The 13,655-nt window shown below is 39.7% G+C and overlaps 1 pseudogene; it reads left to right on the plus strand.

Annotated features, from left to right (window-relative positions):
- Positions 219 to 1,082, plus strand: Gm6261 (predicted gene 6261; annotated as a pseudogene).

The following is a 13,655-nucleotide window of genomic DNA, read 5'->3' on the forward strand; positions in this document are numbered from 1 at the left end:
TGTCCACTTTGAGGTTGATTACTCTGTCTTTTATTCTCAGCACTTTCACCAGCTATGTATGCCCATTTGCATAGACAGCTCTCATTCTGCATTGATTGAAGCTTCTTTTAATGCACTAGGCATCTGGCAATACATACATTTTTTTTTTTAAGCCAAAGGTACAGAGTAAATGCAGAAGTAATGGTCAAGAATGTAGGACATCAGACACCGACACTGTGGGTCTACATTAGAAACATGGCTGCAAACAGGCTAATGGGTTTTTGTAGAAAAACCTCAGTGTTCCTAAAGGCAGCTTGTTCCGTAGTAAATCCTAAGGACCCTGCTCGCTGTGGTTGCAGGCCTTCTCTTAGTTTGTTGCATAAGAACACACCACATTTCACATCGTTTCTCCAGTGTAAATTACTTCATACCACATTGTCAAGGAAAGGACTAGAAGAATTTGTTGAAGACCCAAAGAATTGGGGGGAAGAAAAAGTCAAATCTGGAGCTTCATGGACCTGCCAGCAGCTGAGGAACAAAAGTAACGAAGACTTACTTAAGCTTTGGTATGTCCTTCTAAAGGAAAGAAATATGTTTCTAACTCTAGAGCAGGAGGCCAAGCTACAGAGGTTGCCAATGCCAAATCCAGAGCACTTAGAAAAGGTTATTGATTGCATGGATGCCTTAGATAGGTTGTCCAGGAGAGGGAAGATGCTCTAAAGCTTTTTCAGACCTGTCAAGAAAAACCCAGACCTGGTGCTTGGAGAAGAGATATCTTTGGACAAAACATCTGGCACAAATTCAAGCAGTGGCCTATACCTTGGTACCTAAGTAAAAGATACAATAGATGCTGTTCTTCACAATGCTTTATGTGGATTGCTTTATCAGACTAAGAATTAAGAAATACTCCCACATTGAAGCAAGAAAGAGAAGTTTACAGAAAAAGATAGAAAAATTTCTCCAGGCAAAGTTCCCACATCTCTCTCAAGACCAGAAATCAAGTACTGTCTAAGATGAGATCCAAAAGTCCAGTTCCATTGTTCTTAAAGCCTGTGTACTGATGTGAATATCTGTTAAACAGTTTATAAAGAAATGTTCTTGTCCAAAAAAGAAATGTAGGACATTGTTTTCTAGAAGTATATATAAAACTTAATAATCAAATAGGAAAAATTATCAACTATAAGATAAAATAAATAATCAGAATACTTCAAATATATGATTAGGAATTTTCAAATTAAAACATGGCACTTGCTATATTTGAAAAAAGCAAAGAGATTTGCTAACGGAATTTGAAGACAGATATGCATCCTTAGAAAATAATATTTGATCTTACCCATTCTGACTGGTGTGAGGTGGAATCTCAGGATTGTTTTGATTTGCATTTCCCTGATGATTAAGGATGTTGAACATTTTTTCAGGTGCTTCTCTACCATTCGGTATTCCTCAGGTGAGAATTCTTTGTTCAGTTCTGAGCCCCATTTTTTAATGGGGTTATTTGATTTTCTGAAGTCCACCTTCTTGAGTTCTTTATATATGTTGGATATTAGTCCCCTATCTGATTTAGGATAGGTAAAGATTCTTTCCCAATCTGTTGGTGGTCTTTTTGTCTTATTGACGGTGTCTTTTGCCTTGCAGAAGCTTTGGAGTTTCATGAGGTCCCATTTGTCAATTCTCGATCTTACAGCACAAGCCATTGCTGTTCTATTCAGGAATTTTTCCCCTGTGCCCATATCTTCAAGACTTTTCCCCACTTTCTCCTCTATAAGTTTCAGTGTCTCTAGATCAAAAATTCAGGTGACAGCAGATGCTGGCGAGGATGTGGAGAAAGAGGAACACTCCTCCATTGTTGGTGGGATTGCAGGCTTGTACAACCACTCTGGAAATCAGTCTGGCGGTTCCTCAGAAAATTGGACCTAGTACTACGGGAGGATCCAGCAATACCTCTCTTGGGCATATATCCAGAAGATGCCCCAACTGGTAAGAAGGAAACATGCTCCACTATGTTCATAGCAGCCTTATTTATAATAGCCAGAAGCTGGAAAGATCCCAGATGCCCCTCAACAGAGGAATGGATACAGAAAATGTGGTACATCTACACAATGGAGTACTACTCAGCTATTAAAAAGAATGAACTTATGAAATTCCTAGCCAAATGGATGGACCTGGAGGGCATCATCCTGAGTGAGGTAACACATTCACAAAGGAACTCACACAATATGTACTCACTGATAAGTGAATATTAGCCCAAAACCTAGGATACCCAAGATATAAGATACAATTTGCTAAACACATGAAACTCAAGAAGAATGAAGACTGAAGTGTGGACACTATGCCCCTCCTTAGAATTGGGAACAAAGCACCCATGGAAGGAGTTACAGAGACAAAGTTTGGAGGTGAGACGAAAGGATGGACCATGTAGAGACTGCCATATCCAGGGATCCACCCCATAATCAGCTTCCAAACGCTGACACCATTGCATACACTAGCAAGATTTTATCGAAAGGACCCAGATGTAGCTGTCTCTTGTGAGACATGCCGGGGCCTAGCAAACACAGAAGTGGATGCTCACAGTCAGCTAATGGATGGATCACAGGGCCCCCAATGGAGGAGCTAGAGAAAGTACCCAAGGAGCTAAAGGGATCTGCAACCCTATAGGTGGAACAACATTATGAACTAACCAGTACCCCGGATCTCTTGACTCTAGCTGCATATGTAACAAAAGATGGCCTAGTCGGTCATCACTGGAAAGAGAGGCCCATTGGACAGGCAAACTGTATATGCCCCAGTACAGGGGAATGCCAGGGCCAAAAAAAAAAAAAAAAAAAAATGGGAATGAGTGGGTAGGGAAGTGGGGCGGAGGGTATGGGGGACTTTTGGAATAGCATTGGAAATGTAATTGAGGAAAATATGTTAAAAATAAATAAATAAATAAATAAATAAATAAGTAAATAAATAAGTAAATAAGAAAAGAAAATAATATTTGAACATGAAACTCAAATGGAATGCAACCTGATTTCTCAGCCTACATGGGACCAACCTCAGCCAAGGTGTCATTTCAGAACTCAGAATTCAGTCACTTGTCGCTTAGGCACATATGTGTCATGTGCATGGGAAGAGGTCAAAGGACAATCCAATTGTTGGTCCATGCATTCACCTTTTGTTTTCTGCTGCATATGCCAACCTAATTTGTTGGTGAAAATTCTCAATTTTCCCTGCCTTCTCATTTCTCATTAGAGCACCTGGATTACAATCCCATTCTGGGTATGACTTTGGTATGGCTCCTGGGCACCTGAACTTACATCCTCATGCCAAGTGGTTTTATCCACTGAGACATCCTTCCAAGATATAGAGAGTAGTTTTTATGTGTCTGTGTGTTCAAGTAAGGCCAACTATAGTATTTTTCTAGGGCACCTGATTGCAACTTGAATCACTCAGCTAGAAGATGATGATGAAGAAGAAGGAGAAGGAGCAGAAGGGGGAGGAGGTGGAGGAGGAAGAGGAAGAGAAGGAGACATAGATGACTATTGATCTGAGAATAATAAATATGTAGATTAGTTTCAAATTAAATTTTCCTAGGATTAAAACTGTAGAAAATGTATCATGTTTTGAATTTTATCCCAGATATTTTTGCATATTTGTGGTGGTTTGAATGAGAATGGCCCCCATAAGTTCATGTCAGTAAGATAGTATGAAGCTCTTATTATATTTATTAGATACAAAAATGAGGCTCAGGAATAGGGAGTAGAAATGTCAACTTCCACAAAGAGGATGCATTTGAGTCCTGTCTAGAATGGAAGGCATCTTTCCTGAGAGTAATCATTGACAAATTGGGAGAGGATACTAAAATCCTGCCATTTAGAAGGTAAGACTCACTTGAGTTTGATACAAATTCTGTGACATTATGAATAAGATATATATCCCATAAACTCAGCATTTGGATACTTGGTCGCATAGTGATGCTGTTGGTACTGTCTCAGAGGTCACTGGAAGAAGTACTTAACTGGCAAGAGGCTTTGGTAGTAGACTTTGAGGTTTTAAACCTTTTACTATCTGCATGCCTCTCTCTCTCTCTCTCTCTCTCTCTCTCTCTCTCTCTCTCTCTGCTTCCTTGTTGCACCTTCCCTCCTTCTCTCTCACCCCTGCTGAACTCATAATTATTCAAGATTGTGAGCTCTCAGCTTCTTGTTCCTGGTTTCATGTCCACTATTTGCTTCCATTGTGTCTCCATGATTAGGAGCCCTCTGGAATGGTAAGCCAAAATAAAACCTTGTAAAAATAAATGGTGTCAGTCATGATATTTTATCACAGCAGCAACAGAAAATTAGTAATAAGACATGTCCTATAATATTATCATACTCAACTTCATCTGGTATCCCAAAATATAATCCCTGTAATTTTCTCAGCATTTTAAGGAAGTAAATGTGTCATGTTGTAGCTGAAAGATGGGCCAATTTTCATGTTTATAAACTGAAGCATCAATTAAATTATATATTTCAAAGGTCTCTCCAAGTCTTACTTTGTCTACTTTAGCAATTAAATGGTATGTGATGGTCCAATATTGGCTGTGATGATAATGTGTAGAGTTTTTGGTTGCATCTTGGATTTTCTTGGCTCAGCTTAATCTGTTGCCACACACATGATTTCTCTCTTTTTTTTTTGTTTCATTTGTGTTTTTATGACAATGTATCCTGAAGACACAGGTTAGGTGGATAGATGGATGCATTTCCCCTTATAATTTTACTACAGAAAGTTACAAACTGCAAGTTACATCCTATTTACAGTCAAGAGCAGTGAGAAATGAATGTGCGCATGGTTACTTGCTTGCTTGCTTGTGATCAGCTTGATGTTTCTAATTTTAGATAGCTTAAGACTTTCTCTGCCTAGAAAATGTTGCAGCCAACAGTAGGCTGGGTTTTCTCATATCATGTAATTTAATTATGACAGCCCTTCATAAACAACTGAACAGGTCAACCAAATATAGACAATCCCACACTGAGATTCTCCTCCTAGTACCTAAGTCAAAATCAAGAGCTTAAGGCTCTGAATTCTGTGACTAGAAGACCCATCCTTCTTCTATGATAGCAACAAGCAAACCTAGGAAAGATATTCAGAGGGATTTGTGTATTCCCCTCCAGAAATAAACAGAAAACACATAAATGGCCTTCTGGCAACTGTGAGTGCTGGTGTGGAAGCAGCTGTGACTCTGTGAGGATCGCGAGCAACACTTTTTTTTTAAATGTATTTGTTTATTTATTCATTTATTTATTTACACTCCACATTTTATCCCACCCCCATTCACTCTCTGACTGTTCCATATCCCATACCTCCTTCCCACCCACTTGTCTACACATGGATGTCCCCACCCCACCTAACCTTTAAATCCCCTGGGGCCTTCAGTCTCTTGAGGGTTAGGTGCATCATCTCTGAATGAACCCAGAAGTACTCTACTGTATGTGTGTTGGGGGCCTCATATCAGCTAGTATATGCTGTCTGTTTGGTGTTCCAGTGTTTGTGAGATCTTGGGGGTCCAGATTAATTGAGACTGCTAGTCCTCCGATAGGATTTCCCTTCTTTCAGCTTCTCTCATCCTTCCCTAATTCAACAACAGAGGTCAGCTGCATTAGTCCATTGGCTGGGTGCACATATCTTCATCTGACTCAGCTGCTTGTTGGGTCTTTCAGAGGGCAGTCATGATTGGTCCCTTTTTGTGAGCACACCCTAGCCTCAGTAATACTGTCAAACCTTGGGACTTCCCCTTGAGCTGGATCCCACTTTGGGCCTATCGCTGGACCTTCTTTTCATCAGGCTCCTCTCCATTTCCATACCTGTAATTCTTTCATATAGGAACAATTATGGATCACAGTTGTGACTGTGGGATGGCAACCCCATCCCTCACTTGATGTTCTGTCTTCCTGCTGGAGGTGGGCTCTATAAGTTCCCTCTCTCTACTGTCTGGCATTTCATCAAAGGTTCCTCCCTTTGAGTCCTGAGTCTCTCATCTCTGGTGCATTCTGGAGGGTCCCCCCAACCTCCTATTTCCTGAGGTTGCCTGTTTCCAATCTTTCTGCTGGCCCTCAGGGCTTCAGTCCCTTTCTCTCGCTCAATACTAGATCAGGTTCCCTTCCCCCACACACTCCCCCTTACTGTCCACTTTCCCTCCCAGTTTCCTCCATCCCTCCTCACTAGTAATTGCTTTCTTCTCTCTCCCAAGTGGGGCTGAGGTGTCCTTACTTGGGCCATTCATCTTGTTGATCTATTTGAGCTCTGTGGACTGTATCTTGGGTGTTCTTTACTCTTTTTTTTCTAATAATCACCTATTAGTGAGTGATACCATGCATGTCCTTTTGGGTCTGAGTCACCTCACTCAGGAAATTTTCAAGTTCCAGCCATTTGCCTGCAAAATTCATAATACTACTCAGCTATTAAGAACGTGTGCAGCATTTTTATAGCACTTAGTTTTCATGTGAAAATTGGGTTTTCATGACGTCAACTTTATATTCAACCCTTGAAGTAGATGAAAGGAAAGGAGATGGTGTGCAGAAGGGAAGGTATCTTGTTTCTTACTTCCTTTAATTCAAGGTGAGGGGTGGGTCCTTAAGTGAGACATTCTGCTTCGGTTGAATTGTAACAAACTTGTGTTTAGTAAGAGGGCAGGGAAGGTGGGAAGCACACTCCTGCAGAGTGAGTTCTCACATTTTAGTTCTGAGCACTGAGCTCCTGGGACAGTGTTACACTGTTACACTGTCAGGTTCCCAATGGAGACGCTGGTGAGGTGTCTCACTGCAAATGGCATGACTTGTGTTGACACATGAACAGCTGGAATGATAACTGTCAGTATGGAAGGGCCCATTGTTAAAGCTGTGAAAGAACTGGATCAATAACTGGTTCTTTTTCTTTGCCTTTGGTCCAAGACTCTCCACATGTCTCTGCCCAGGCACATGACAGGTATGACAGTCTCACCGTTGGTTTCCTTATTTGTCTTTCTCATTTGTCCCTAATTGCTAAAATGAAACCTAGAAACTGACTCTGCCTAAGGTGGTGTTTTGTAAAAGTGGTTTATTCTGGCCACTGGAGAGAGAAAGAGAGGACTGATAAGTGGCACCAGTCTGTTTCATGCTCCACAGAACAGCATCTTAAATAAGGCAGCCAAAAGATGTTGCTGCAGTGAATGCAACTCCACCAGAGGGCCAGGGCCTTGCCCAGGCATCCCAATGAACTGAGTCTCTTCATTTTGTTTATCAGAATGCATGTGTGTCCTGTCCTGGCAAAAGTAAAACTGTCATTTACAAAAGAAGGTCAGTCTGTATCCTAAGCATTTTACTAAAAAGCTAAAATGGAGAGAGAGACAGAGAGAAACAGAGACACAAAGAGAGTCACACACAGAGAGGACAGAGAGACAATGACAGAGAAAGACAGACAGAGAAAGATTGAGGGAGGGAAGGAGGGATGGAGGGAGGGAAAGAAGGAGAGAGAGAGGGAGGGAAGGGAGAGGGAGGGAGAGAGAGAGAGAGAGAGAGAGAGAGAGAGAGAGAGAGAGAGAGAGAGAGAGAGAGATTCTCCTCTTAGTCAGTTTCGGGTAGTAGCAAGTTTATAAATAACTTAATCATCAGTCTCTCTTTTGATGTTAAGTTTTCCCTTCTTCTATTCATGTGGGTTTGTGCTACATTGTTATTACATTGCCCAGTTTCTTTAGAGAGTGTGTTATCTCAGAATGTTGGATCTACATCAATCCTTCAATAATTTAAGAATATGTTTCTAAGGAGCTTGGAGAATTGGCTCAATGATGATCTAAAAGAGAATTCAGGCTCACTTCCCAGCAAAGCCATGACAGCTCCCAAGCATTCATAACTTTATTCCATCCATTCATTGTATCATCATATTCCATAACTCTGGCAAGCATTCTCAGGGAACACAGAGGCCAATCCAGTTAGGGAAGATGGTATCTAATTTCAGATATTCACATCAAATTAAATCAGCCAGGATCATCCCTAGCTCTACTGCCTTCTACTTATTTGCTGCCCCTTCTTGAGTAGATCACATAGATCTTCTTCACCTCTAAACTTCCTACTGTCCACTCATTGCTTTATCTGGGTGGCTAACTCAAACAGGTATTCCCTGAGACCCTCATGTTATTTGGGTCAACAAGGCAAGAAGGCTAAATCATCACACCTATCCCTCTGCTACTCCCAAGCCAACCTCAATGTCTCATCCTGAGCTCTGTTGTACCAGACCACATACTGCTGCCTTTCATTACCCTCTGCTGTCATTTCCAGGAGACTAAGCATATTCTAGGTAGTACTCTGTGTTTTCTCCCACTTGTAGACCCCATTAGGTTCCCCTCCAAACCCATTTTTATTCCTATGTGTCAGCTCCTAATATCTAGAAAGACATTATAGGTGGAACACCCTGTGGCTACACCTATCTGAATTTCAGAAAAAAATTCCTTCTAGGCAACACACAAATATCACATTCATCTAAGAACTAGAGAGGACAAGAAACACCAAGGAAACAAATACCCACCCAACAAAGGCAAGACTAGGTATCAGCAAATAGAATTAAAACTTTAAAAAACTAGAAGGCTTAACACCAGAGCAAAATCAACAACAGTCAATATAAAATGTCTCCACTATAAGTCAGTAATCCTACCACAGGCCCTGAGTATTTTAACATAGTTGAAGACAGGAAAAATAACTTAAAATTGCCTTAGTTAATATGATAACATTCCTTAAAGAGGAAATTAATACAGCCCTTAATGAAACCTATGAAAATGCAAGTAGTGGAAGGAAATTAATGAAACTGTTCAGGGTCAAAAAGTAAAAATAGAATGAAGAAAGAAAACACAAAAGAGGATTAAGGAACTTGACATAAAACCAGAGACACTGACACTTATAAAGGAGAAAGTGGGGAAAAGCCTCGACAATATGGGCACAGGGGGAAAATTCCTGAATAGAACAGCAATGGCTTGTGCTATAAGATTGAGAATAGACAAATGGGACCTCATAAAATTGCAAAGCTTCTGTAAGGCAAAAGACACCATCAATAAGACAAAAAGGCCACAAAAAGATTGGGAAAGGATCTTTACCTATCCTAAATCAAATAGGGGACTAATATCCAATATATATAAAGAACTCAAGAGGGTGGACTCCAGAAAATCTAATAACCCCATTAAAAAATGGGGCTCAGAGCTAAACAAAGAATTCTCACCAGAGGAATACCGAATGGCTGAGAAGCACTTGAAAAAATGTTCAACATCCTTAGTCATCAGGGAAAAACAAATAAAAACAACCCTGAGATTCCAGCTCACACCAGTCAGAATGGCTAAGATCAAAAATTCAGGTGACAGCAGATGCTGGTGAGGATGTAGAGAAAGAGGAACACTCCTCCATTGTTGGTGGGATTGCAAGCTTGTACAACCACTCTGGAAATCAGTCTGGCGGTTCCTCAGAAAATTGGACCTAGTACTACGGGAGGATCCAGCAATACCTCTCTTGGGCATATATCCAGAAGATGCCCCAACTGGTAAGAAGGACACATGCTCCACTATGTTCATAGCTGCCTTATTTATAATAGCCAGAAGCTGGAAAGAACCCAGATGCCCCTCAACAGAGGAATGGATAGAGAAAATGTGGTACATTTACACAATGGAGTACTACTCAGCTATTAAAAAGAATGAATTTATGAAATTCCTAGGCAAATGGATGAACCTGGAGGGCATCATCCTGAGTGGGGTAACTCAATCACAAAAGAACTCACATGATATGTACTCACTGATAAGTGGATATTAGCCCAGAAACTTAGAATACCCAAGATATAAGATACAATTTGTGAAACACATGAAGCTTGGGAAGAATGAAGACCAAGGTGTGGACACTTGGCCCCTTCTTGGAATTGGGAGCAAGGCACCCTTGGAAGGAGTTACAGAGACAGAGTTTGGAGCTGAGACGAAAGGATGGACCATCTAGAGGGTGCCATACCCGGTGATCCATCCCATAATCAGCCTCCAAACGCTGACACCATTGCATACACTAGCAAGATTTTGCTGAAAAGACCCTGATATACCTGTCTCTTGTGAGACTCTGCCAGGGCCTAGCAAATACAGAAGTGGGTGCTCACAGTCAGCTATCAGAAGGATCACAGGGCCCCCAATGGAGGAGCTGGAGGAAGTACCCAGGGAGCTGGGTGGATCTGCAATCCTATAGGTGGAACAACAATATGAACTAAGCAGGTCCCCCCCCCCCCCCGCCGCCCACAGAGCTCACTTCTCTAAATGCATATGTATCAGAAGATGGCCTGGTCAGCCATCAGTGGAAAGAGAGGCCCATTGGACATGCAAACTTTATATGCCACAGTACAGGGGAACGCCAGGGCCAAGAGTTGGGAGTGGGTGTAGGAGGGTGTGAGGGACTTTTGGGATAGCATTGGAAATTTAAATGAAATAAATACCCAAAAATAAAAATAAAATAAAATAAAATAAAATAAAATAAAATAAAATCAAGGAAATAAAAGAAAACCCAAAAGAAAGAAAACCTATGGAAAAGTATTTAGGAATTTGAGCAGGAAATTTAGAGGCAAATCTCAGAAATGGAACACAGCATATGGCAGAGGGAATGTCAGACATTGAAGACAAGAAATAGATACCTTGGTCAAAAAGATGTTAAATCTAAATTTTCCTAGACAATACATCAAGGAAATGTGGGACAGTATGAAAAGAGTAAATCTAAGAATAAACGGATTAAAGGAGGGAGGCAGATCCAGGACAAAGACAAAGAAAATATTTTCATCAAAGTCATAGAAAAATTTCTCACCTTAAATTAAATGTTTCTCATGGCACAAGAAGTACACAAAACACCAAATAGATTTGAACCATAAAGAAAGCCTAATTGATACATAATAATGAAAATACTAACCCTGCAGAATAAAGAATATAAAAAGAAGAATATTAAAAGCTTCAAGGGATAAAAATCAAGTAACATACAACAGTAGATAAATTAGATAATACCTGAATGATCAATAATGGAGGCTCTAAAAGCCAGAATGGCCTATACAGATAATCTGCAGATTGTAAGAGACAATATATGACAGTGCAGACTATAATACTCAGAAAATATTGAATGGCAATAAATGGAATAAATAAGACATTCCAGGATAAAATCAATTGACAGAAAGTTTTATCAACAAATTATATCAAATAAAAGGTGCTGGAAGGAAAACTCTGACCTGACGAAGTTGATCACACCGAAGAAAACACAAGGAATAAATAATATAAGATGAACAAATTAAAAGAGGGTAAATGTATACAGACACACACATACAAACACACACACCACATCACACACAAACACCACCACAATAATAACAATAAAGTTACAGGAATCAAATAACACTATTCATTGATATCCCTCAACATTATCAAATAGCATGGTGTATCTTTCAACATCAACGTTCTGAAATCCTTAACAAAAAGTCAAATACTAACAGAATAGATGCAAAACCAGGTCCATTCTCTGTGTCATTCCACAAATGTACCCTAACATTAAGGAAAGACATTACATCAGGGTAATGAGTTGAGAAAATATATGGACCTAAGAAGCAAGGTGGTATAGCCATTGTAATATCTAACAAAATAGAGTACAAACCAGAAGTAATGAAAAGAGATAAAGATGGGCATGACATAGTCATCAAAGGAAATATCCACCAAAATGCCATTACTTATATTGACATCTATGTTCAAAACACAAGGGAACCCACTTTTGTAAACAACAACAAAAACAAAAACAAACAAACAAACAAACAAACAAACAACAACACTACTGCAGTATAAATAGTATGTTAACCCTCACACATTGATCGTGGACATTTTTTTCAGTACCCCACTGTTACCAATGATTAGGTCATCCAGACAAAAGCAAATAAAAGAAGTACTGGAGCCAGCAGTTGATGTAAACCAAATGTACCTAGCAGATATTTCTAAAACATTTTACCAAACACAAAAGAATATATCTTCATTCAAGCTCTTCACGGAAATTTCTCAAGAATTGACTATATACATCACACAAAGCAATTTTCAACAGATGCAAAAATATTGAAATAACACACTCTACACTATCTGACCAACATTAATTGAAACTGGAATTCATCATCATAACCAAGAGAAAAATAAAAACCATATGAAACTTTACTTCTCACTGCTGAATTTAGAAAGAAAATTGTTTTGCCATAAATTAAAAATTAAATTGAACATTTACTAGATTGGGAAAAAAGTCACAACATACAAAATAATATAAGTGCAGGTACCAAGGAATGCTAGAGAATCAAAAAGGATATATTTTAAAAACCTGTACTCCACCACATTAGAAAACCTAAAATAAATTGATAATTTTCTCAATTCATACAACAAAGTTAAATAAAGATCAAATAAGCAATTTTAGCAGACCCATAAAGCCTAATAAATGTAATTAGTAGTCAAAGGTCTCCACCCCACTTTTGATGTGCAAGAGATGAGCTGTCCAGAGAGTTTTTAGAATAGCAAGAAAAAACTATCTTGAGCAGAAGAAGATGCAGAGAGCAGTCTCAAAAGCTGTCCTGAGCAGAACACAGGGAGGGAACAGTCTGTAAAGCTATCTCAAGCAGAATGATGTAGGCCATCAGCTGGACCCACGATCTAATTTCAAGTTTTTATTCTGTTACTCCCAGGCATCCCTTCTCTCAAAAGCCATCTCTAATCCAAGGCTGATCCTTGTCAACAGATCTTAGAAGGAAAAAAAAATTAAGAAACACAGACACAAACACACACACACACTGCCGCCGCCGCCACCACCACCACCACCACCACCACCATCACCACTACCACACCACCAAACAAATCAAAAGCAAGCAAGCAACCAACCAACCAAATAAATAAACAAAAATAGGATAATCCCTTATAATAAAATAACTGCTGGAGAATTTACTGTCCCTGTCTATTTGGTGTTCAAATTGTACTAGAGAGCTATAATGGTAAAACAGTACTGGCACAAAAATAGACACATTGAACAATGGAATTAAATTAAAGGTCCAGATGTATTTCCAGAGTTCTATGAATTCCTGTTTGTTTTGTTCTTGTGTTGTTGTTGCTGCTGCTGCTGTTGTTGTGTTACTGTGTTTTGTTTTACAAAACCAGAAAAAAGGAGCACCTTCAACAAATAGTGCCTACCAAATTATATGGCTGCATGTAGAAGAATCTAAATAGATCCACATTTATCATCCTGCACAACTTTCAAACCCAAAGGCATCAAGGACCTCAACATCAATTAGATACACCTGAGTTAATAGAAAAAGGGGGGGATTAGCAGTGAACTATTGGCACAGGAAACGAGTTTTTGAAAAGAACACCATTAGCAAGGTTCTAAGACAAACACTACTAAAGACCAGCTTTGACACCAGAGTGTAAACTGAGACAGGCAGTTAATAAGGGGTTAGTGTTGCAGTAATTAGGTATCTACAAAGACTCTACTAATTATGGAAACCAAGCATACACACACACACACACATACACAGACAGAGAGACAGAGAGAGACAGACAGAGAGACAGAGAGGGAGAGACAGAGAGGGAGAAAGAGAGAGAGAGAGAGAGAGAGAGAGAGAGAGAGAGAGAGAGAGAGAGAGAGAGAGAGAGAGAGAGAGAGGATGATGAAGCA

Source organism: Mus musculus, chromosome 6 (genome assembly GCF_000001635.26).
Source record: "Mus musculus strain C57BL/6J chromosome 6, GRCm38.p6 C57BL/6J".
Classification (NCBI taxonomy): domain Eukaryota; kingdom Metazoa; phylum Chordata; class Mammalia; order Rodentia; family Muridae; genus Mus; species Mus musculus.